We start from the raw sequence: 25,448 nt of genomic DNA, 5'->3' as shown, positions 1-25,448 counted from the left end.
TCGTCAAGGTGAACCCTTCTAAAAATAACATAGTTTTAAACTGAAATTTAAGCTAAAGTTTTTGTTTGCCAAAATTATAGCTTTCATAATATTTTCTGACTGATTCGAGGTCGCATGAGTAAGAAAATGAGCTTAAAATTATGCACGAGTTCGCTGTTTGTTAGAAAAACGTATTTTTCAGAAAAAAGAAAACTATGAAGAAACAACAAGCGCTGAAAACTTGCTTCGGATTCAGTTTCAGCGATCAAATTGGACGAAAATCCTTTCATCTTGATTTTTTTAAATATAAAAAAATTGAAAATATACGTACAAAGAGGCTACTTTATGTTTTTCTGGGGGGAGAGGGGACTTTTTGGCCGCAAATTGACTCAAAATTTCAGCTAGGAAAGTCTTCTAGGGTTGAAGGAGAAAGAATTTCATCAAGTTATATTTTTTTAGTGACGTTCTTGATTTTTTTAAAAACCGATGATCCGGTGAATTTATTTTCCGGCAATATAGAATTTTTCCAGACGAAGCCATTCAAACAGAAGTAAAAGTACAGTTTTCTGGCTTGAAAGTCAAAATGACCAAAAATCGTTAATTGTGTTGAGAATACGGTCACTTTTTGCATAATTCAGGGACCAAAAATGAACTTGAAATTGATCGTTGATTCATAGTTTTGGAAATGGAGTTTGGGGAAGGAAGTTACTTGGATTTTCTAGCTTGTCGCAAAATTTAATTGACCAAAAAAAAGTCGCATAAGTGGCCATTTTTAGACAAAATCAGGCCACGCACTGGATTTGTGACCAAAAGTTAATTTTGCTGGAAAAGATTTCTCAATTTGGGCAAGTATTTCGAAATTTTTTTGAAAAATTCGAGTAAACCACGTTTTTGGATTAATTTTGGATCGCTGAACACAAAAGTGATCTTAAAATCGATCGTAATTGCATCGATTTTGAAAAAATCCTAATTTTTAGTGAAAAATGGGTTTCTTTTTACGTGCTAAACATTAGCACCATATACTTATTCGGATTCAACGACCACGAATTATTTTTCAAATAAATATTAAGCATCTGGATTTTTTGAAAATTCAAAAAATACAAAAAGTGTGCCCCTCCGATCTGAACAGGGTTGCGATTTCTACAAACAGAAAACTTCCAAATTGATTTTTCGATTTTTGACGAATTTTTAAAAGTCCAAAATTAACCATTTTCGGCGTTTTTTTTTTAAAAAATATGTATCAATTTAGTAAGAATGGTGAAAATTAGTCCTGGATTTAATATTAATTCAACCGAACCGAATTTTATGTTTATTGGCCATTCTGAAGGCCCAGCGTGATTTTCAATTTCTCCAGAATTTATGGAACCTCCAGCACGATTTTCGATTTCTCATAGAGTTTTGAAATTTCCTTAGAAAGCGTAGTAATTAATTTAGGCGACTAAAATTCGAGTCGTGGCTTATTCTCGACCTATTTAACGAGTTTGTCGACATTTGAACCGATTTCCAGGCGGACACTTCAAGTGCGTTTTTGTAAACCAGCGTACCTATATTTGTGAGAAAAAAATTCGGTTCTAAGATTTTGATATTGGTTTCTTCTGTTCTTTTTCAGTTCTCAATAAAATGTAGATCATCAAGTTTTTCAACGAATTCGAATTCGGAAAATGTAATCAACATTAACTGTAGAACGATTAAATAATTACCCATTGACGACAGACGAGCAAGTCTTCTCGCAACCCATTGTAATAATCACCCCATCTTCGCCTTTAAAAAATGAAAATAGGCTACACGAAGCACTTGGAAGCTGGTACATTTGTCATTTTCAGATTTAAAAAGGCGTATAGATGACGTACACGCGTAATACGTGCGGTCGGCAGTCGCGGTGATAGACATCGACGACAACGACAACGACAGCGTCTAATGATTAATGTATTTTTAATGAGTTTTTATCCTCGAGATAACGATGTACTATCATTTTGATAACCTTGGTAAAAACATTGTTCTATCAAACGCCCACCTGAATTGTTTTAATTAACATATGGGCGATAAAAATTCATCTTTACGAGTCAATTTTAGTCACAATTTAGCAAGCTTTTTAGTATACTTGTTAAAGCTAATTTTAATTTTCATTCGAGATAAATTTAAATTAAATTTTTTCACTTTATAGCGTCAGCGTCACATCAACGTACATAGAAAATTTTCCAATAACAAAATACTTGGGCAGAAAATTACATCGTCGTCGTCATCGTCGTCGCACCCCCATCCTCTCTCCTGCTCTTTTCTGGCTCCTGTGGCTTTTAGGCATCGAATTTATACAGGTATATACTCGATGAAAGAGCAGGAAAAGTCCCGTTTAAAATGTTTTCGTCGTCGGTTTGAGGAAAAAACCCTATACGTTGGAAAATGATTGACATAATTAATGATCCGATACAAATACCGTGTAAAATCGTAAATCAAAATTCATTTCAGCCAAATAAATCACCACACTGCGAAGTAATATTTTTTCGCCAAAAAGAAAATGTAGCCTATACCTACGAGAAAAAGCAGCGTGACGGGGGAGCGGAGGATCACACCTCGTTAAGCGAACTCTCGTATAATATAAAATCCCACAGTAAATGGCCTTCACCTTGATATTAATACGAATTTACTCGTAGCTCGTTATATTCTTCAGCTTCGATTTCGAGATATCTACTTTGAAAAAAAAAATGTATACTCGAGAACCGGATAACGTACCTAATACGTGAGATAGGAAGAGAGCAGGGCGAACACTATCACAAAGAAAGCTATTTCATTAATAATATTCCATTGACGAGAACTGAATTACTTTCGATTTTCTTTGAAAAGGCTATACGTCGAAGGTGCGATTTAAAGGGATTTTCCCCCTCTTTCGAAGAGTTTTCTAAATGAGGAAAAAACGTGGGTAAACGATAAGTATCGAAGTATAGGTATGTGGTGTTAAGTGGAGTGGGAACGCGAGGGATAATTTTAGCAGCTCGAACCTTGATTTATTCAAATCGTTTAAAATTAAGTATTCGAATCTTTAAGGCGAAAATTTCTGATATTCCGTCATACATACAAGATCTTTCTACAGTAATACTTCCTTTAGGTAACACGTTTCTTTAATAATCATCGCTAACGTTTCAAGGCTAGGTCAAGGTAAAGAGTATAGTCACATGTCGCGTACCTACGTATGACAACAATATCGTTAAAATTTTTCTGAATTAATATCCCTTTATAGACGTACTACACATTGCATAGGTACAACTTTGACAATTTAATATACTATAAGGTGAAATATTAATACGATTATAAAACTGGTTCGACGCATGGAGTGTCTCAGCGTCGGGTAATTATTTAGGTACTTTTATTAATTCTTAGCTGGTCTTGCGATTATGTAACGAATATTCGTAGGTAGGTATCTCTGCATTATGGGTACATGTGACAAACGTGCTACCATTTTCATTTCAAATAAATACACGTGTAAAATGTATTCACTTCAGCGTTGAAACTTAAGGTACGCCAGTAAATCACTCAGAGTGTCTCAATTTTCGGTAATTATGTTTCACGAGGTTTATATGTCATTGCTTATTTTGGGTTTAACCTTACATTGGATTACTCGGTCTAGTCACAGAAAAGAAGCTGAGGTAGGATTAATTTGAATCTGTTGAAATAGTGTAACAACTCGTGAATTTTGAAATTTATTACAATAGTAATTGTTCTAGCCCCTTCCACATTGTATTTTTATTTTTTTTGGTACGAAAATATTCTTAAATCTTTGGAATCAACAACTATAAATTTCAGCTGCTTTTTATTCTTTAATTTTGAAAGAATTTTAAAAGCACGAGTATGTACCCACTACCCACCTACCTGTATGTAATTTTTTGGTAAAAATCACGAAAATTTGTTGCTGATCTACTCGTAACATTGTGATCCCCCCCCCCAGTTTTTATAGTCTGACAAGACGTCAAAAATAGATGAAAAAATATCATAAAATTTATTTAAAATTTCATGAAAATCATTTAAAGTTTCGTAAGATTATTTTTTTTTTAAATTTTAACATCTTTAGAATTTCTAAGAGACTGCATTGTGTGGAGTTTTCAAGAAAATATAATATGGAAAATTTAAAATCTGCCACCTGAAAATTTGAAAAAAATTTACAGTAACTACAGACTCGATTTTCATCTTATTTTTGATAAACCATTTTTTAAGATGAGATTTTAATTTTTCATTGCGAACAAGGACCTCTAATTCTGATTTAAATTTAAAATATATTTTACTCTTCCTGTACTAAAAGTGTTAGGTACATATCAATTGTTACCAAGTTGAAGGCTCCTGAAGGCTGTGTTGAAATTGTGGCTTAATTTTTCTATCCAATCTTTGTGTATCCACTTCCACCCTTCACTTCCCTCTCCCCTCAAGAGCCTCGGATATGGTTACCATACGAAACAATAATTTTCGTTGTTTACGTTTTTAAGGGTGCTAGCTTCTTAAGGTCATTGACCTTTCTGACTGGCCGATAAAGGTTACCGATGTAACTGTCTAGCCTCTCATGGTCGTCTGTCCGACCTTCTAAGGTCATTGACCCATCTGTCTGGACTTCTCAAATCACTGACCTATCGAGTCTTGCCTCTCATGGCTGTCTCATAATGTCTATAATATCTATCTGTCTGTCAGTCTGGGTTCTTAAGGTCATCGACCCATCTGTCTGGTCGCTGAAGGTTCTCTATATTCCTGTCTGGTCTCCTAAGGTCATTGACCCATCTGTTTGGACTTCTGAAGTCACTGACATATCTATCTAATTTCTTGTGGTTGTCTGAGGGTCTGTCTGATTTTCCAAAATCGTTAGTCTACCTGTCTGGCTACTTAAGGTCATTGACTCATCTGTCCGGATTCCTCAGGTCACTGACCAATCTGTCTAACCTCTCATGGTTGTCTGAGGGTCTATCTGGCTTCTAAAGAGGTCACTGACCTATCTGTTTAGTTTCTCATGGTTGTCTGAGGGTATGTTTGACTTCTTAAAGGTCATTAACCTGTCTGTCTGCCTTCTTGAGATTCCCTTAATTCCTGCCCTTCTATCTGAGGTCGTCTGCTTGCCTCTCTGGCTTTCTAAGCTCTTTGACCTGTCTGTCTGGACTTTCAAAGTTATTGACCTATCTGACATACTAAATCAAAAACTCATGAGAATTTTCTTCAAATTTTCAACTATCAAAAAATATGAGACATTCTATGTCAGAATACTTTATCGAATTTTTTCCTAAACTTTCAAAAAAAGTCAATAGATTTTCTTCCAAGTTTTCAAAAGTCAAATTGACACGGATCAGCATTACGCAATTTTTGGATTTACCCCCCCCCTCTCCTCTCCTCTAGGTGCAAAAACCATATCCATGTCAAAAACTCCAGAACTTACTGCAAATTTTTGTGGAATTTTTACAAAAAATTGAATTTTCAATTTCAAACATCAAAAAAAGTTTAAATTTATTCAGTTGTCTTATTTTGACCTCTTTCTGACGTATTTCATGAAAAAGTTGATAAAAATTACACACACAACAGAAAAATAAAAATTTGTTCACTTTTTGAATCTTTTCGAATTTTAATTTTTCTGTGAGGAGTTCATTTCATCGAGTAAAAGTGTTTTTTCAACTTTTTCAACAGATACGTAAAAAAGCGGTCAAATGGGTCAACTTCACCTATCAAATTTTTTTTTCATGTTTTAAATCAAAAAATCGCATTTTTTTCGCAAACTTAAAATTTTTCAAAATCAGCTTTGCAACATGTTACCATCTCAATTTTTTAATATGTTGTTCAACATAAAAAGTTGCCCACAATATATTTTTTTCAGAATTTTTCGAAAGTCGGAACGATATGAAAACTACGTTTCGAAAATTTTTGAGCTAATTTTTTGTATGAAAAAAAGTGGCAACACTGATTTTTATGATATCACCAAAAAGCCTTTCAAAACCCTTAACTATGGGAAAATTTTCCATTTTGGTAGGTATCGCGGATATCGAGTAATCCACTGCTGAAATGGATAATGTTTTAAGTTCACTGAAAACTTTGACACCCCCTGGCTGCCTTTAAAGATGGGCTTGAGGGGTGCGATTTGCGCCATTGGTCATCCCTTCGGAAGGTCTTTCCACAGGATAAATTTCAAAAAAATCGCCGAACCCCCCTACCACTTCTTGGTCCAATTGACGTGGAATGACCCTACTTATAGATTTTAGCATTCTGCATCAACTTGCCCAAATTTAGATTTTTTTCACGGAAAACGGTCCAAACGGATCCTATTTGAAATTTTGAAAATTCGTCAGAAGTCAAAGGATGAAATTTGGCATTTGAAAAACTTGATAAGTATGTACTAACTTGAATGTTCATTAGGAAAAATTGGTTCAAAATTATGAAAAAATTTGTCCTGAATTGAAAGCAGATTTTACTTGAAAATTAGATGGAATCCCCGTGAAACATTTCTTTGAACGGTAGTAATTTTCTGAGAAATTATTGAAAATGAATAGAAACTGTAGAAGGTTTTAAAAAATCTAACGATTGGATGTTGAAACATGAAACTAATTCAAAATAAAAGTAAAATAAAAATAGCGAAAGAAAATGCATTTTAAAGTTAGTTTTGATGACACGTGGTAAATTATGATCTCGACCATAAAAAGCAACCCCAACACAATAATATCTACTCAATGAGTAATGATATTCTGGTCCAGTCCAACTAAATAATCGATGCTTAACGCAAGAAGACAGTCAAGTACCTACAACCTACGCAAGTAGTGCACTCACGCGTATTACGTACGCAATGCGTCAATTTCTTAATACCTACTAACGTACAGCTTACATTACCTACCAAGCTGACTATCGATTTTTTCAAAACATTACACAATTTTCTATAGTAAGATAGGTAAGGGGTACCTACTTATTGGTTATTTTGTTGGAAAACATATCCGTGCGATTTCTCAATTAACGTCATTCAGTTTTCTTTCAAATTCGATTCAGGATAGGACGATAACTCACGGTAATAAATTTTATTTTCCATCCAACTGGCTGCACTGATGGCGGAATAATAGAAAAATAACGACGTAGGCAGACAATAAACCATGCCAAAAATCATTATTTCCAATTTTGGAAACTTTCACGATAATTACTCAGCGGGGACACGAATACCTACCAGTGAATAATCGATGCTGTCAATGAATTTTTCAGACGTACTACATTTACCAAAAAAAAAAATTGGTAAATTTGCCATGCCACGTTAAAATTTTTTATACGATATAATCGTCCTTGAGTGACCTTTTCTTTATATAGATGTCAAGGTCGATATCTGAGCATATTAAATTTTACGACCGTCATTTTCAATTTACTTTCATCGAAGCATCCAAAAATTTGCACCGTTGTAAAAATAAAAATTTGTCGTAACGTGTTCGCTCGACGCAGATACGAGTATGTGTATTTTTCACGCAGTTAAAAAATTATATCCGTCGATGTAATTATAAAATTGTATAAAAATTTTTGGATTTAATTCAATTTTCGCGGCACTGGTGGTAAAATATAAACGTTGCTGTTACGTAATTCTCGCAGTGTGTGTAGCGTGAGTATCTCATCACCGATGTTAAAATTTTTTATCCTCGCTCGTCTAAAAATTGTTCAAGTTTAAGGTCTTTTAACGTCGTGTCCCCGATGAGATGCGATTCCGACGTCAATAGCTGAAAAACATAAACACATGTAAACTTGACCTTGTGCGCAATGTGCTTTTAAGGTCGTTATAGAAAATACATACTCTATCGTAACGAACTGTAATTAAAATACGAATTTGAAAAATATATTTCGATATATTTTGCATTTATTGAAAAAAATGTTCGATTGCGAGTTGAGTTTAATTTCTCGATTTGGTAATTTGATAATAATACTCGTAGCAAGATTCGTAATTGTGATAGGATGTAAAAACGTTATTAATCTAGGTACATCGATATGCGTGAATGATACCCTATCTGTCGATTTTTTAGCAATTTTCAGAATGATTTGTTTTCTACTAAATTCGAAGTAAAAATGATTTCACAAATTTGAAACCAATTACCTGCCTAACGCAGTTGCCACATAATACTCATACTCTGAACGCAGCATGCATCTAATTTTGATTTGAATGATGCTAGACTTTTTAAATAAAATTTTATTCCTAAAAAAATTAAAAAGCAAGAGAAAGATGTAGGGTTATCGTTATTTTAGTTGAGACTGTTTTCAAAATCAACTTCATCTCAGGTTGGTTAAAAAGGGAACCTTTTGAGCTAAGTATAAAATTAAGGCCATATCGAAAGAATCTGTAGGTAATAAAACTGGTGTAACCCAAAATTCCAGGCCTTAAAATTAATTTTTGTAACATTTTTGAAAATTGAAAAAATTCAGAAAAGCTGTTTTGAAGATGATTTCAAACTTTTTCGTGCAATACGTATACATTTTTGTGAGCAAAGTGAACCAATGTGAATAATTCCTTCAGTTCAACACTCACACAACTACAATTCACTAGTAATGAACCGTTCTGAAACCTCTTGCTATCTTTTAATTTTCTCCTGAATCGCTCTGAAGGGGGCAAAAAATGAACTTCAAGATCTATAACTTTGGTCGGTACTCATTGGGCACTCTCTCGATCGTTTCAGCTTGTTGTTATATTTCCAGAGACCTTTAAGAGCGATTTGAAATTTCTAGAAAACATTGAAAAATTGCAGGAAGCTCCAGAATGACTCAAAACTAATACTTAATAAGGGCGAGAGTTGAGCTGAAGGAATTATTCATATTGATTCATTTTTCTAAAAAAAAATCGTATTTCAATTCAGGAAAAAGTTCGAAAGGCGCCCTAGAAACTGATTTTTTGAATTTTTTGTTCAAATATATTTTTTTGCCTATACTGTTCGAGAACTGGAAAATTCAAAAATCCACTGGAGGTTTAAGATATATACCTGTATAGCTCAAAAATATTCCAAATCGTGGATTTTGGCGGTTAAAGTGGGAGTACATAAACTTTTCAGATGTTGCTTTGTTGACACGTTTTTGAACCGTGAACGAAGAATTTTTCATTTTTTTCCTACAGTCGCTTTAGAAAATTTCACAGTTCATAATGCAATTTTTCCGAAAATAGAAAATAAAAAAATACTCTGTAGAGGCTCCAAAACGATTCGAAACCACCATCAACCAACTTTTAAGGTTGAAAATAACGTAGATATAAACCAAATTCCAAATTTCTACCTCAATTTGATCGAAGATGGATTTAAAAAAAAATGAAAATAGGTACCTATAAGTCTTTGGATTTCCAAAAAATTTTTCGAAAATTATTAAAGATTGAAAACCGCCTGAAATGTAGCCTGATGTCGTGTTTTTGAAGGTGCTTTCGGTTTTTCTTTGACCAGTTCAAAAAATCTGTGTTGGTAGTGATTATATTATATTATATTATGCTATCAATCGCCAACAAATTGGGTGAGGTGAGGGAGTCATCATAAAAAGTACTGAATTCTGTGTTATTTTTTTTTTTGATTTTGGAAAAAAAAAATAAATGTAGTTCAATCTTTTTTAATCTGAATTACGTTGGCTTGGGCAGGTCTAAGTATATTTTTATAAAATGAAAACAATTCAATTTTATTAAAATAATTTTTTGAAAGGGATAGGAGGTTTCAAGCATGGTTTTTCAATTTTTTAAAAGATTTTTAGTCTTTTAACTATTTATTTGAATTTTAAAGACGCTTTCAATTTTTTATCCCGATAGCAATTAAATAGAACTGAACTGAAAAAATGTTTATTTAAAGACGCCCAACATCTAGGCTTTTAGCGTCTGCAGTGAATTACATACATTAGAATACACAGATTTAAATTTTCAAACTAATCAACAAAATCACCAACATATACAGAAAGAAATTACATAACAATGGTAAAGGAAAAAAAATAACAAATTAATAACAATTAAAGAAAAAAAGTTTCAAATATCATTAAATAGGTTGGAAACTTTCAAGAAAGTGAATAATTTTTTGCACCATATCAGATGTTAGAATTTGATGGTGGAAGTTAAGAATTTCGGCCTATTCCTAAATCTTCTTGTCACATTTTCGTTTTACTTTTTTGAAATAATTTTTTTTCAGTGTAATTTTTTGATTATGATTGTAGTTTGAATTTTGAATCAAATATTGCTTCATGTCTTTAATATTTCCATATAAAAATAATCGTGTCAGAACGGGTGCTTTTGGTGGAACATCTATTTTTTTTTCAAATTTGGAATACTTCAACCTAATCATATTTTTAAGATTTCTCAAGTTGGAATTGGAGACTTTGGTAAAACAATCCGTACAACATAATTTATAGACATAAATTTTAAATAATAGTTTTAAAAAAGTTGAAATGGAGACATTTAGTTAAAAAAACACAAATCATTTCAAAAAGCAACAAAGTTCATTTTGACTAATTTTGATGCATTTTTTGAAGAACTGAAAACTTAAATCTCGTTAGAGGCTCCAGAACTGCCCGAAGCGACTCAAAACCACTTCCAATCAATCGAAGATGGGATCAAAAACAGCATACCTACCTAACAAATTTTAGCGTATCAGTTCAATTGGATAGAATTTTGATTCCCTTCACCCCTACAGCCCAAATTTGATTTTTTTAGTAACCCTATCCAAAATTCTGAAAATGAGCTTTGTCTAGATTCAAACATTTTCTTTTAGTTCCAATTCCACCCTTTGGGACTGCTCTGATTTTGGATGCACGTAAAAAAGAGACAATTTAGTTACCCCAGTTTTTGAGGGCGCCAATTTTATTTTTGATGATTACTTGATCCAAAATCTGAAAACATAAAAGAACCTCAAATGGAGGGAATTGAAAATTTTCAAAAAATTTGACATGGTATCAAAATTTCAAGGTTTTTAGCGTGCCGGATTCATTTTTGAGAGCAATTTTCCACGCAGTTTCATGCTAATAAGGTCTTATTGGCGCGTTAAAATTTGAGTAGTGGCTGGGCTGGGGGCGTACAATTGGTGGCGCACATGTCTAGATCTATCCAATACGTGGCACTTGGCAGTGCATAATCCTCTTTCAGAGGCTCAGGTCCACTGTTTGATTTCCAGGCACTCTGCATAAGCCATTCAAGTCTTGATTTCTTCCATATCTCAGCCAACATTTCTTATTAGAGTACTTAAGTACCAGAATTAGTTGACATTTAAACACATTTTCTATTTCTTGTACCCCAACCAAATCTTAATTGCCACAGCTTAATTATCATTTTTTGTGAACTTCATAAATTTTGTTTCACCTTAACTATACCTATCTCATTCAAAAAGAAAGGAACAGAAAAACAATTCAATGAAATTATGAGCGAAATTTTCTCGAAAACTCAAAATTAGGTAGGTAAATATAGGTACTTCAAAATCTGTGCATACCTATACTATGTAAGGCCCACGTTCCATTTTCTTATTTTCATTGAACAGAAAAGGGTATTCATTTGTTATAAGTTATAATTATTTTACAAGAGTGTTCGTATAACCAGTACCAATCTAAAGACATACTTACTACTTACTTAAAATGAGAAAAAATTCTGCCAACGCTAATGCATATTTTCACTAGACCATAATTTTCTCGTAATTTTTCATCATTCAAGAAAGCTCGTAATCCAGTCCGGAAATTGAGTGCGCAATCTGACTCCAGCAGCAAATAAAAATACAAGAACTTCGCTTCGCTTCGCTTCGGATTTCAACACTTTTGGAAAAATTCGTGGTTCATTTATGAATCGAATTTCAAGATGGTACTCGAATAAAGTGAAGTTGAAAAAGGGGGACCGACATTGGCAAAAGCGAACAGTAAATCCAATATTGAAACCGGCCACTCGAAGGTTTTATATTAAAAAAGTTCACCAGCTCGGGTAGCTTATTCTTAAACGCAGGCACTCGTACATATTCTTTCATCAAATAAAATCAATACCTGGAGAGGAGATGAAATTTCCGAATTAAATAATTTATGTCTCCATCTACGCCAATTTTCAATTTTTGAAACTCGCATAGGTACTTGGGAAAATTCTGGGCCAACTTTTATTATTCAATTTGACGATAACTCGAGGTAGGTACCTATAGGCATATGTAACAGGTACAATACGACGATATATGTACGAGTAAAGCAATAAAATCTCTAATGCGATATACGATTGGTAGTCGAGATACCTACCTATGTAGGTAGGCATCGAGGTACGCGAGTCTGTAAACAATAATTGGATTTCCGTTTTTGACGAAATTTCGTGACGACCAAAGACGATACCTACTGCGCCGATTTACCTACATATTTGTGTCATATATTCCCTTTTGCCGACTGACGAGCCTGTACAATTCTGTTTATTCGAAAATACAAACTCCAGGTGACGTAGTTTGAATGAAAGACGTAGAGAGAATGACGTGCACGAGAAGCGAAGGAGGTAATGGAGTGACCTTGGTTTTGAATTTCATCCCTGGACCTTTTTGCGGCGCAAAAGCCGCTCGTCTGTTTGTTCGGTGCTGGTGAAATTAATAAAAAAAAGAAAAGAAAAAAGAAAAACATCCTAAGCCTATTTATTGCGCGTTCAATTTCGCTCGCTCGTGTATTTCAATTACGCAATATGTGTATAAGCGTAGGTAGGCTGTGAAATAGTGATGGTGGAAATATCGAGCAACATTTTTACACTAGAATCATTATCGAAATGAACAAAATATATCGGTTATTTTTTTACTGAATACATAAGTAAACGGAGACAATTTTTTGAATCCTGAAACCAATCATGAAACCAAAATAAAAATTTAGAAGAACAAAACTAAAACAAATCCAATCCCGAAATGAATAAATTTTGATTCCGAAACCGAAACCCAATCCCAAAATTGTTTCAGACTCACAGCCCTGCTAAAAAGTCGCAAAAAGCTGATATTTTCAAGATTTTTTGGAAGCTAATAGAAAGCTAAGCTTTATAAATTTTAAAGTGATAAGCCAGCTGAAAGCTTTATAATTTTTATCAGAGCCTAAAAGCGAAAAGCTAAGCTTTATTTTTCGGCTTCCAGTCTCTGAAATTAACCCTGCAAAACCGTGAAAGACACCATCGGATGTACCCGTCACTGAGTAATTTAGACAACTGATGCACACAATCTCTTGTAGAGGAGAAGCTACACCGAGTCACTGACAACAGAAAAAAAAATCAAAAAAGCTGTTTTAAGTACGATTTCTAAAATTTCTCACGAAATATAAATTTTTCTGAGCAAAACGAACCAATGTGAACAATTCCATTAATTCAAATTCCATGCATCAGCAACTACCTATATATAGTCCGGCATATGACAATAGGAGTAATTGCACCCCCCCCCCCCGCCGATCCTCCGGGACAACTTTTTTCTTAAAGGGGACATCCTAAGGAACATTTTAAAGCAAACTTGCCCAAAAAAAAGTTGGCCTTACTTACAAAATGGCGGCATTCTGATTGACAGGTCAGCCGAAATCGCAGATTTTGAGTTTCAACATAGGACTCGCATGAAATTTTTCAAACTTTACAAAGGTAGATGGAAAGATCATGCAAAAATTAATCACCTGTCAAAATTTCAAGTGCTAAGGTGCGTTTTTCGATTTTTGGTGAATTTTTGAAAATCGAATTTAGGCCAAAAATGAGGGAAAAAATCAAAATTTCACCAAATTGACCAAGAAAGCTGAAATTTGGGATATACCCTATTTTCGACATGCCAAATCGATTGGAAACGGACGCCAGCAGATTTTTGAAACTCGAAAGTCCCACAAAATTCCATCAAATTGGAGTTGTAAAGCTAAAATTTTTATTCTAAAAACTAATTTCAATACGCTACGAAGTACTGCAGGTGAATTTCAAGTCGTTTTGGAGCCTCCAGCGACTTTTTTAAAATTCCTGAAGCCTCCAGCAGATTTTTGAAACTTGAAATTCCCACAAAATTTCACAAAATTGGAGTTGTAAAGCTAAAATTTACTCTACACTCCAATTTTAACACCCTCTGATGACGACTTCAGGTGGGTTCAAGTCATTTTAGGGCCTCCAGCGACTTTTTTGAAAATTACTGGAGCCTCCAGCAGATTTTTGAAACTTTAAATTTTCACAAAATTTCATCAAAATGGAGATGGAAAGCTGAAATTTACTCTACACTCCAATTTTATCACTCTCTGAAGATGACTTCAGGTGGGTTCAAGTCATTTTAGAATCTCCAGCGACTTTTTTGAAAATTACTGGAGCCTCCAGCAGATTTTTTAAACTTTAAATTTTCACAAAATTTCATCAAAATTTACTAACACTCCAATTTTAACACTCTCTGAAGACGACTTCAGTTGGGTTCAAGTCATCTTAGAGCTTCCAGCGACTTTTTTGAAAATTACTGGAGCCTCCAGTAGATTTTTGAGACTTTAAATTTCCCCAACATTAATTTATCAAATGGAGTTGGCAAGCTGAAATTTACTTCGCAGACTACATGGTGGTTTCAAATGGTTTTAAAGCTTCCAGCTACTTTTAGGAAATTTCAATTTTTCAAAAAAACGTCATACAACCTATCAAGAAGTCGCTGGAGGCTCCAAAACGACTTGAAATCGACCAGTAGTCAACTTCGTAGCGTATTGAAATTAGTTTGCAGAATGAATTTCGACTCTCTACCTCAGTTTGATGAAATTTTGGGGAAATTTCAAGTTTCAAAAATCTACTGCAGGCTCCAGTCATTTTCAATAAGTCGCTGGAGGCTCCAAAACGACTTGAAATTCACCTGCAGTACTTCGTAGCGTATTGAAATTAGTTTTTAGAATAAATTTTAGCTTTGCAACTCCAATTTGATGGAATTTTGTGGGAATTTCGAGTTTCAAAAATCTACTGGAGGCTCCAGAACTGCTCAAAACGGGTTGAAACTGTTTCCAATCGATTTAACATGTCGAAAATAGGGTATATCCCAAATTTCAGCTTTCATGGTACTCCTATTGTCATATGCCGGACTAATAGCAATTTTTGGCCATTCTGAAGCTTCCAGCGATTTATGAATTTTCTGCAGAATGACACAAAATTTTAATTTTAGTTATAGGTACGAGGATTTTAAGACAAATGATTTTTTGATCAAGCTAAGTTCAGTTTGAATTGGAGAGCGTGGTGTGGGTTCAAAAAGGCTCCAAGTGAGCATCGAGTTAATTTGAGCAAAAAATAGATTCCTGATTTAAAAGTTTCCTTGGTCAGTGGACTTCATCCTACCCTAATTTTTTTCAAGTTTTTAGCTAATTTTATGATGAGGTATTTTAAATCAAAAATTCTTGATCTTTTTTAAAAAGCGTATGGAGCAATGCTTGCATAATATCATCTGCAACTCGCATTAAGAATTAATGGGTAGGTATACACAATAAAATTGTCGAGTCGGTATTTTCGTATAACTCGTATTGCGCCTCGTTTTGAATATTTGCTTCAATCTGCATAAAATGTGATTCTCATAGCTCCTTATTTGTTCATTTTTTATCATTTTTATTTAATTTGATTTGAATGGAATCTTGACCAAAGGTATAAAAACCTGAATGCAATATAGGTATGTAAAAAGTAAAAAAAACTGATACAAACTGTTCTTCGTAGAATCGTACTAGACAGTGGACACATCATAACTTTTTTAGATGCTCTCATTTTTAAAAAAAATCGAATCGATAATTTCCTTTAATTTGACGCCATACAAAGTACTACAAACGAGAGAAAAACTCGCAAAAAATTATTCGACCAACCTTCACCTTTTAAAATTCATGCACGAATTGGCTTCAAACTTTGACAAATTTAAATGGCAATTAAAATCAAAACGATATTTTATTTTAAAAACGTCGCAGCAGTGTACTTACCTAATAGTTCCACGAGTAAGAGCAGCTTCATCGCGCTCGCCCTAACGAGTATAACATGTAACCCCTCATCACTGCTCGGCAAAAGAAAACGAAAAGATTTTTATAAAAATTTTCCATTATAACTGAAAGTGAAAAATGTTCGGGAAATTTTTATTGAAAATTGTACTGCGTAGATGTTATTTTTCAACCAAGCGGCGAAATTGTATGAGAATTTTAAAAAAGAAATTCTTTTAGATCCCCTTACTTACGTCTACGAGTCCTCGCCGCTCAAGGACACCTAAAGTCATACTTTCAACCTCTAATACTCTATTCACTGCCAATTCGGCTTTCATTGTCCGCGAAGTCAAAAGTTTAATTTAAAAAAAATCGTCCTCGCTTTTCTAAATTTGCGAAGGCTCTATCATAAATCTGCGTTAGCCAGCTCATATATTTTTGCAGTATTGTTGGACGGGTCACGTACCACTTGCTGGGATATTTGATGAGAAAATTTCAACTTTAAAGATGAAATTGCTCGAATGGTCATGGCATGCCAACCAACATCGTGTCCAACTGTTGATATACCATTTCATAACTTAACCAAGTACTTTTATAACAAGCAAGAAACTAAAAACGAAATCGAAATTGATTGCTCTATACATTTTATGCAGACAGTTGAGAAAATAATACAACTATAATGACTCATTCATCCCGTTCATTGAAGAATAAAAAAAATGGCCTCAATATTTTGCAACACTACGAATGGTTGGAAGTTTGCCTGCAGTACCACCCTTATGCAACTTATCTTATCGACCATTTCAAGTTCAACAACCGTCGTTCGCAGTTGGAGTAAACGAACGAGGAAACACACTGCCGTAATAAAAACGTAGGTATACGATTAAATGTAAAGTAGCATCGTTCACGAGCCATGTTCGATGTTCATTTTTACAACGTAACCGTATATTTTATCTTTTTTTAGATATATTAATCGGTAAAATGTATCAGAAATTCTTCTTAATTGTTTATAATCGATGACGTTCTGAAATAAAATCCGTTGTTTTTACATCTCTTATTGTCAGAATAATTTGAACTCGACTTCAGTACGATAATGGCGAGTCAATGAACGAGATGGTGCGAAAAAACCGAATTATATTATTTAATTTATAGAACTTTGAACAACATCTGGGTATATTATGTTATTGTAACGTTCGACGAATTATCGTAAAGCTGATAAAATAAACAAAAGGACTTTTGAAATGGCCGCGAGCGTTAATTTTTTTATTTTTACAAAAAAAAATTAATACAGAAAAGTGGATACGTTGGGTTTTATTTTTTGCGTAGGTCGTAGGTATGTTTTATTTCTGTGCATTGAAATTCTAAATGCATTTTATTATTAACCAGAGTACTCGTAAGTAATTTCAAGAGTGGTCTCAGCAGGGAATATGAAGACCTTCGACGTGTTCGCGACATTTCGGTGATACCTACGATATAAAGATGAAAAGGGGGACGTGAACTGTACTAAAATACGTCATCAGATTTTAGTACCACCAGCTACCAATTTTTAAAAAAAATTTAATCCATGAGTTTGATTGGATGGATTTGATACTGAAGAATTACGCTTAAAATTACAATAACCATAGCCCCGAAATTGAGCACGATATTTGAACTTTTTCCTAACCGGGGGGGGGGGAGGGAATTGGGTAGGTATTACATTTCCTAAATGGCTCTATTATGTTAGTTTCTTACTTGATACAGAAAAACCGAAGAAAACATTCAATAATATTCCACCAGGTAAAATTGTAGGTTCTTTTGATTTCAAATTTCAATTTTTAGCAAATTTTTAAAGATGTAGATTTTAGTTATTAGTTTTCTGTGATCTTTCGAATCAATTGGTAGTGATTTTGAAATGGTTCGCACTTCGGAGCCCCCAGTGAATTTTTGGACATTCCAGCTTTCGAAACAAAAATATAAAGCAGGAAAATTCGAAAATCCACTAGAGGACCCAAAACTGATTCTACTGGTTTTGAACCCAAAAAATTTTCTCTTGATTCTTTTGGGAAAAAAAAAATCGTCGTTCACAAACGTGTCAAGTAGGGATGATTGCCAAATAAATGTTCAAGGGTTTTGGCCAAATTCAGCCGCGGTAACCTTCATTTTGAGTTGAAAGTCACTCATAAAAATTTAATTTTCAAATCGTTTATTTTTGGCGAATGTGTCTCGAAAATTTTTTCTTGGCAATTTTTTAGTCATTATCATCGATTTTAAAAAACCAAGATTTGGTGAGTTTTTGACTATTTTTCTCGATTTTTTAAAATTGGTAACAGTGACAAAAAATGGCACCACTGCGTTCCAAAATATTTTCTCAGTTTGTCAGTTTCAGAAATGATTTCTTTTTTTTTTTTTTGAAGGTAGGTACCATTTTGTTATTTCCAAATATTCCTTCCTTTGTTTCAGCACTTTTTTTCTTTGTACTTTCCAATACAATTTCCTTAGTTTTAGGCCTACTTTTTTCCATTTTAAGATTATTTTTTTCTGCTTCTGCTTGTTTCTTCGTTTCAATAATGCTCATATTTTTTTAGCTTAATTTTTCTCTTTTTAGAGGCTCTTTTCTCTCTTTTCTTCGGTTTCAGTTGTTTTCCAGTTAGAGTCCTCCTATGCTGAACTCTCTCCTTTTTAACGCCATTTTTTTTTTGCAGATTCCTTACTTATTTCTAAAACTTTTCTCTTTCTTAGCATTTTTCTTTCTTTTTGCAGGCTCTGTTTTTTTTACTTTCCAAGTTATTTTATTTTTTCAAAATGACTGCTCTTTCCTTTTTCCTGACTAATTTTTAGAAAGCGCCTTTATATGTTTCCTATTATTTTTTTTAAAGCTCTTTTTTACTTTTTATGGGTTTTTTCCACTTCTCAAAAGTTTTTTCAGCGGTTCCATTTTTCCATTTTTTTATCTTCTCTTATAAATAGTTTTTTTTAGTGTTCCATTTTTGTTTTAGCTCAATTTTATTTCTCTCAACTCCTTTCTCATATTAAAGTCTCCTTAAAACTTTTAGCTACCTATTTCCTTCTTTTTTAGAGTCATTTTTTTGAATATGAGGGTTTTTTAAAATCTCGTTTAAGTTTCTATTCCCTTTTTTAAATATGTGAGTGTATTTTTCAAGTCTTTCTTTTTTCTAGTACAATTTATTTTAGCTTCTATATTTTTAAAATTGCTTTTTGGTTTTTCCTTATTTCTCCTTTTTTTGCATTCTCCTTTTATCTCCTTAAAAAAATTTTCTTCGAGTTCCAACAACTCTTTTCTTCTCATTTTTCTAGTTCAGCTTTTTTGGTTCTTTTCAAAACTCTTTTTCAAGTTTTTTTTTGTCTTTTTAAAACTTTTCCATTTTTAAAGAGGCGCTCCGCTCCAATATGTTTTCTAATATTTCTTTTCTTGTCTAAGGCTGTCTTACTTTCTTCTTCATTTTTTGTTCTTCCTTGAATATTCCTTTCTTTGATTTTTAGCTTTTTTCTTCATTTTTTAGCTCCTTTTTAAAAACGAATATCATGTCGATTGTTTATGCTTTCAGCACTGGTGGTTGTGTTGTGCACTCATCATAAAATAAAATCGATCTCAATTTGATTTGATTGAAGTTCTGGTAAAATTACTCGTAGATTCAAGTGAATAGTAACGGTAGTGATGGAAAAAAAAACCATACCTACGCATCGATGCGAACGTGTATTTCGATGTTTCGACGAAAAACAGAGTTTGTAGTACCTACATCAATGTAGCAAAAAATGGAGTGGAATGAGTACAATTTTTTTCAAAAATTAAAATGTTTGCACATTTTTTGAACGTTTTTACTTGAGAATCTTTAAAAGTAGTCTCAAACTGAAAAAACAAATATCCGTATAAGTATTCCGATATATCGATAAAATCGATATTTTCATGCTAATCGATATTTTTATATCTTTATCCGCCATTGGTGCACAAATGCGCTATGCAACTGGTTTTATTTCCCACCATCTCCCTTCATGTTCAAGGCTGCAATTGTCCACAGTCCAAAACATGGTTTTGAACTTTCAGTTTTAAGTACATTGTATGTAGATACTATTCTTAGAAGTTATTGAAGTTGAGGATTTTGACCTTCAAAAATTTACAAAATGCTGTTGAGATTTGGAAACCTCAGTAAAAAAAAAATGTCATTATTTTGAAAAAGTGTTGATGGAAAAAAAATCAAATAATGCATTTAAGGAAATTTTGAATGTAGATATTCATTTTCATTAATTTTTTTAAAAATACTAAGGTCTTATTGAAGAAAAGTTTGAGTCCCTACAGTATTGTCTTTCCTCTTTATTCCATTCACATAATATATGTAATGTACTGCTACCAGTTTCCTTCATGTTTCTCAGACATTTTCATCGCGTGAGTTGAATTATTACTAATCAAAAATCCTCCCACGCTTTCTTTTTCTTTTTTAGGAATAAAAAAAGCTCCCAAATGGAAAACTTGTAGGTGACGTTATGGCCTTCGATCCTCGACGAGCGACGCGACGCGACGGTGCTTTTCGTAATGCTTCAGGTTAAAGATTCGTGACGATTACTCCTTTTTACGGATTCTCGTCGGCAAACTTTGCGTTTTTTCTGCCCAAAAATAATTCTTTGGCGACCTAAATAATAAAGTAACATTGACCTGAATCAGCGTCAGCGAAACCCGGAATTAATGCTTTATTTATATACTTCTACGAACGTAAACACTTTATTGAAGTTGAATCAATACGCGAATTCGAACGTTTGCAAACAATGCACCATGCACCTAAAATAAACTGTAATTTTAAGAAAATTATTTTTCCAAAGAGAAACTATAGAAGAAGGTGAGCGAAGAAATAATGTTATACAGCTATCTTTTGATAGAGAATAAATTACGTTTTGTTGACTTGATTTGCAGTCGATTGAATAATTTATTTGTTTATATTAAAAAAGCAGCGAAGAGAAAAAAGAAATTACTTATTATACTTCTTCGGATGGTATACTTGTGAGTGAGCTGTGTTGAGCAACTTTGGATTGATATTATTGCAACATTGGTCGTAGTATGTGCTACACAGTGATGTAGTAGGTATCACAATGTGCAGCTGTCTAGTGTAAATAAACGAATTGTTTTGCCGAAGTTGCGTTTAATATGTGTCGAACGACGTTGTAACAATTAAAAAATATGAATATGTAAGCTGCACTACTTCTGAGTTGTTCTACTTTTTAAAGGGTATAAGAAGAGGTGGATTCGCGTTTTGGCCGAGTTATCATTTTTTTGTTGCTTTCTGCAACGTATTGGGTAATTTCCTAGCTTTATTCTGAGTAAGGTTGAAAATTTAGGTTATTGGAATTTTTTTTGCTAAGGTTGTCGAAATGATTAAAATTGAGATCATGTAAGCTTACATGAATGACATTCGAGAAACAATATGTTTAATGTCATGTATAGGGGGCCAAGAGAGATGAGTGATCAGTTCAGAGTCGCCCATAAGAGAATTTAAGGTGGACACTACGAGGTAGTCGTGATACTTGAGTAGAAACCAGGGGAAAATTGAAAATTCTCATAATGTGATAATAAATTTATTCGGAATGTAATTTACAAATTCTTACGTAGAGTAGGTACTGGAAACACTTTGAAAAAAAAAACACATCTACCTATTTATGGAGAACATTTATAAAAATGTCTAAAATAACGTACCTACAAAAAATTCTATCTCAAAAATTACTTCGTTTACAGTATGCTTTTTTTTCCTTTGAAAAAACACAATATTCATTTGATTAAAATTACGCAAGAAAATAACTATAAAATGAAAATTTCGTTCAACCAAGCAACCTTTTCTTTTAGGTATTTTAACCCTTGAACGTAGAATTCTTTAAGGTTGAGCGATCTAATTTTTCAATTTGACGTTGTTCGTTTATCTCTCGTTGGCTTGTTGTTTTTCCAGCGTAAGAAAATTCTATTACGATTTTGCACGTTTATAAAGCAGGTACCTACCTACCGCATTTTCCTTTAATGGGCGCATTTTATAGTTAAAATTTCTAAAAAATTTAGATTTCCCTGTTTAAAAGGGAAAAAGCAGTTGGGCAAGGTAATCAACATGTTTACGATGTGTAATAAACGTCTGAAGGAAAAAATAAGCCCCATTAATGCGACGAATTTCAAACAAACAGAATAGCTCGACAACGCTACCAGCCGAAGGGTTGTTTTGTATAACGGCAACGTTTATATTTAAGGCCAAGGTCGTTCCATTCCGCTTCCTTGTATGGGCCAGGTAAAAAGTAACAAACGTGTCAAGGCTATATTTCAAATACCTACGAGAACAAAACACCCTTTCACAAATTTACCCTTAATCGGTGTTACTATAATCCCATTCCACCTTCTTCTGCGTATTTCTATTGACACTTGACACTTAAGGTATGGTATACTTTCTGTACTTGCTCGGTTTACTTTTTTCCCCATTTTATCGAAGCAACAAGCAAAATACTTATTCGCACATTGTTACGTCATCGCACACCTTGTTTTTTTTGAAATACCTATTCGCGATGTTTGAAAACAATTAAACATCCTTTCAATACCATAGATGCTTAGATACGTACATGGGTTCTTCAATGAAAAGGCTTTCTTTTGAGAGATAGGTCCCTCTTCCTTACATTAAAAATATCTATAATAACTCAATTATGGACTTTTTATATGAGGCACACTAAGGATAGGTATTTACTGCTATGAGAACATTCGAATTTTTGAATTTTTTTTTTGCAAAAATTACGATTGAAATGGAAAAATTGAATAGAAAACTGAAGAACTGAAACCCAAAAACTGAAAAACTACGAATTTTCCAATTTTTTTGGAAATTTGGGAAAAGGAGAACGGGCTATTGTGAGATTCAGGGGGCTTATTGATCAAGACAATAAGTTGAAATTCGAAACAACACCTCTAAAAATCCAACAAACCACGAGTGGGCCATAAATTTTTCAATTTTTTAAAAATTTGGCACTCACCAAAAATGAAGTTGGGCTCTCCGTTTTGGTTCAATATTTTTTTCAAGAGTTCTTTTTGATGCTTCAAAATAATCGCCGTTGTTTCCTTCCTAAGCATCTTGGGGATGGGGGTAAGCTTCACCTGTCTAGCTTTGAAAGTTCTTATCTTGAAACTGATTGAACTTACGAGGGAAGCAGTCGAGATATCACACTTCGACTTAAACAGGAATTATGATAATCAAAATTTCACTTGCACAAATTGATTTTCCAGTTTTTCACATATTTTTGAACTTTTTTCAGTTTTGAAACTGATATTGATCCTCTCAAACCGAATTTTACCATTTCCAGCCATTCTGAAGCCTCCAGCTCCAGCGTAATTTTCGATTTTATTTTTCCAGTATTTTTGATTTACTACATCTTCAACGAGTTTATCGACAATTGAGGTGATATGCAGAGGACATCTCGAGAAGTATTTAGGTACCTATGGTGCCTATTTAGGTATGTGACGAAAAATGCGAAAAGGTGATCGAAAATGATTGCTGGTGAAAAAAACACATGAGATGTCTGACTGGAAATTGCTTCAACTTTGGACTTATTGCAGAGGTTGAAGTTCACGAATTGAGAATGAGCCACCACTACGATCAAGTGCCGAAATTGATTTCCAAATTTATTTGAGAAATTCGAAAATATGTACCTACAACTAAGAAAATCCAAAATCTCACTGGAGGCTCCAGAATGGCTGAAAATGATGGACCACACTTTTTTTAAGGGATTCGATTAAAATTTCAAAATATTTTCCTTTGCGAAAAAAAATTCTTCAAAATAATTTTAAAACCTTTTTGAAAATTCCAAAAGTTTTGAGAAAAATTTCAAAGAATAGGTTATTTCAAAAAATATTAAAATAAATTAAAAAATATATTATAAACTTTTACACGAGTATACGAGTGTAATAATCATGCAATTACAAACACCCCCCACCCCTCCAAAAAATAGGTACCAATAGAAAATTTTGAAAATTTTGAAAAATGTTGAGAAAAATTTCAGAATTCTGAAAAAAAATTATAAAAAAAAAGTCTTGAAAAGGATGAAAAATTTGACAAAAAACAAAAAATTCGATAAAAAATGAAATATTTTGTTAGAAAATGAAAACTTTTGAAAAAGCGAAAAATTTTGAAAAAATATTCCAAAAGGAGGAGTGTTGATAAGGCCATTTTTTGGGGCTGGACAGTTATCGACTCGACCACTCTTAAAATGTTGTAATAAATGCCCCAAATACGAATCCGTGGCCGTTAGTTGACCCAAAATGACCATTTTTTGGGCTTCAGGGGTTTCCAAAGTTGCGAATATAAAAATAACTTTAGGAACCACTGGGTATTATTTTAAAAAAATTTTTTACCATAATTTATTTATTTGAACCTGATGAACGTTATGCAAGGTGATTTTTCTATTTTCGACCCTCGGGGCAGAAATTGGGAGGGTTTTGGATATTTTGGGAACCCCTGGAAAACTAGAAACCTGCGATTTGCGCCAAACGTAACGTTTTGAGTACATATACGATTATCTAGATGAAAAAGTTTAATTTAAGCTCCCTGTATATTCGTAATTTTGAACCATTTTTTTGGAGCTCCCCCTCAAAAAGGCGTTTATAGTACATATTTTTTCAAACAAATGGAAAATTTTCCATTTGAAACACACTAGCAAGTGCTCGATAATTTTTCATTTGATTTTTCCTAAAATATTCAAAAATGAGTTATTTTGGGTCGATTTTACTTCGTTTAAATCGTGAAAACGTGATTTTTACTGACAAAATTTTCAAAAAATTGAGATGTTGACAAGAATGTCTAAAACTTGAGAATTATTTTTAGTATTTGATAAGAAAAATTTTTCAAGTTTAAAAAGTTTTGAAAAATTTTGATAAAATATTCAAATCATTATGAGAACATTTCCAAACAGTTTTAAAAGTTTCAAAAAATACTGACAACAATTTTTTATCGATGCTGCAGAGATAGGTATTTTTTTAAAAATTGAAAAAAACTTTAAAAACAATTATTGGTACTTACATTTTCAAAAAAATTGCAAAAGTTTTGAAATTTTTTTTTAAAGTAGTCACGATAAATTCAGAGTGTCAACTTTTGAGGGGTGAGAAAGTTTTATGTAGGAACATGTTTTGTGCTTCTTTTGGAACACAATGCCATTGAAAAGCTGCATTTTCCATTCATTGTTCACGGTTCAAGAGACTTTGAAAAATGTGATGTGAATTTTAGTCGATTTTCTTAACAAAATTTTAAAAAATGTGTGATCAAAACGAGTTTGTGAGTACATCGTTGAATTCTAGACACTATAATCTATTAGATGGGCTAGTTATTTTTCATCAAATTGTTTCGTAAAAATTTTTAGAGGGAGGTAAAAAAAATAGGGTACGATTCAAGCCATATTCAAGCCCAGTTTTCTATTTTTTTTACCGGATAAAAAATAGAAAATGCATATTAATTTTTGTTCTCTAATGTTTTCACACCCCCCCCCCCCTCTATCATCAGCTAAATGGTATATTTTTTTATTATTATTAACATCATGACGAAAGTTCTTTCTATTTAAAACACATTTACCTGGCATGAAATAAATTTTCTCAGTGCACAATCGTAATACAAATAATGTACAGTTTGAGTAAATAAGTA

General features: G+C 33.1%; 1 protein-coding gene across 1 annotated transcript in view; it reads left to right on the top strand.

Annotated features, from left to right (window-relative positions):
* Window positions 1-25,448, top strand: part of LOC135839086 (rab GTPase-binding effector protein 1-like) — a 123,738-nt gene that overhangs the window by 88,282 nt on the left and 10,008 nt on the right. The gene's annotated exons all lie outside the window — the stretch shown is intronic.

The sequence above is a fragment of the Planococcus citri genome, chromosome 3, assembly GCF_950023065.1.
Source record: "Planococcus citri chromosome 3, ihPlaCitr1.1, whole genome shotgun sequence".
NCBI classification, from domain to species: Eukaryota; Metazoa; Arthropoda; class Insecta; order Hemiptera; family Pseudococcidae; genus Planococcus; species Planococcus citri.
Note: the sequence above shows the minus strand (reverse complement) of the source record. Positions and strands in the feature narration are given on the sequence as shown.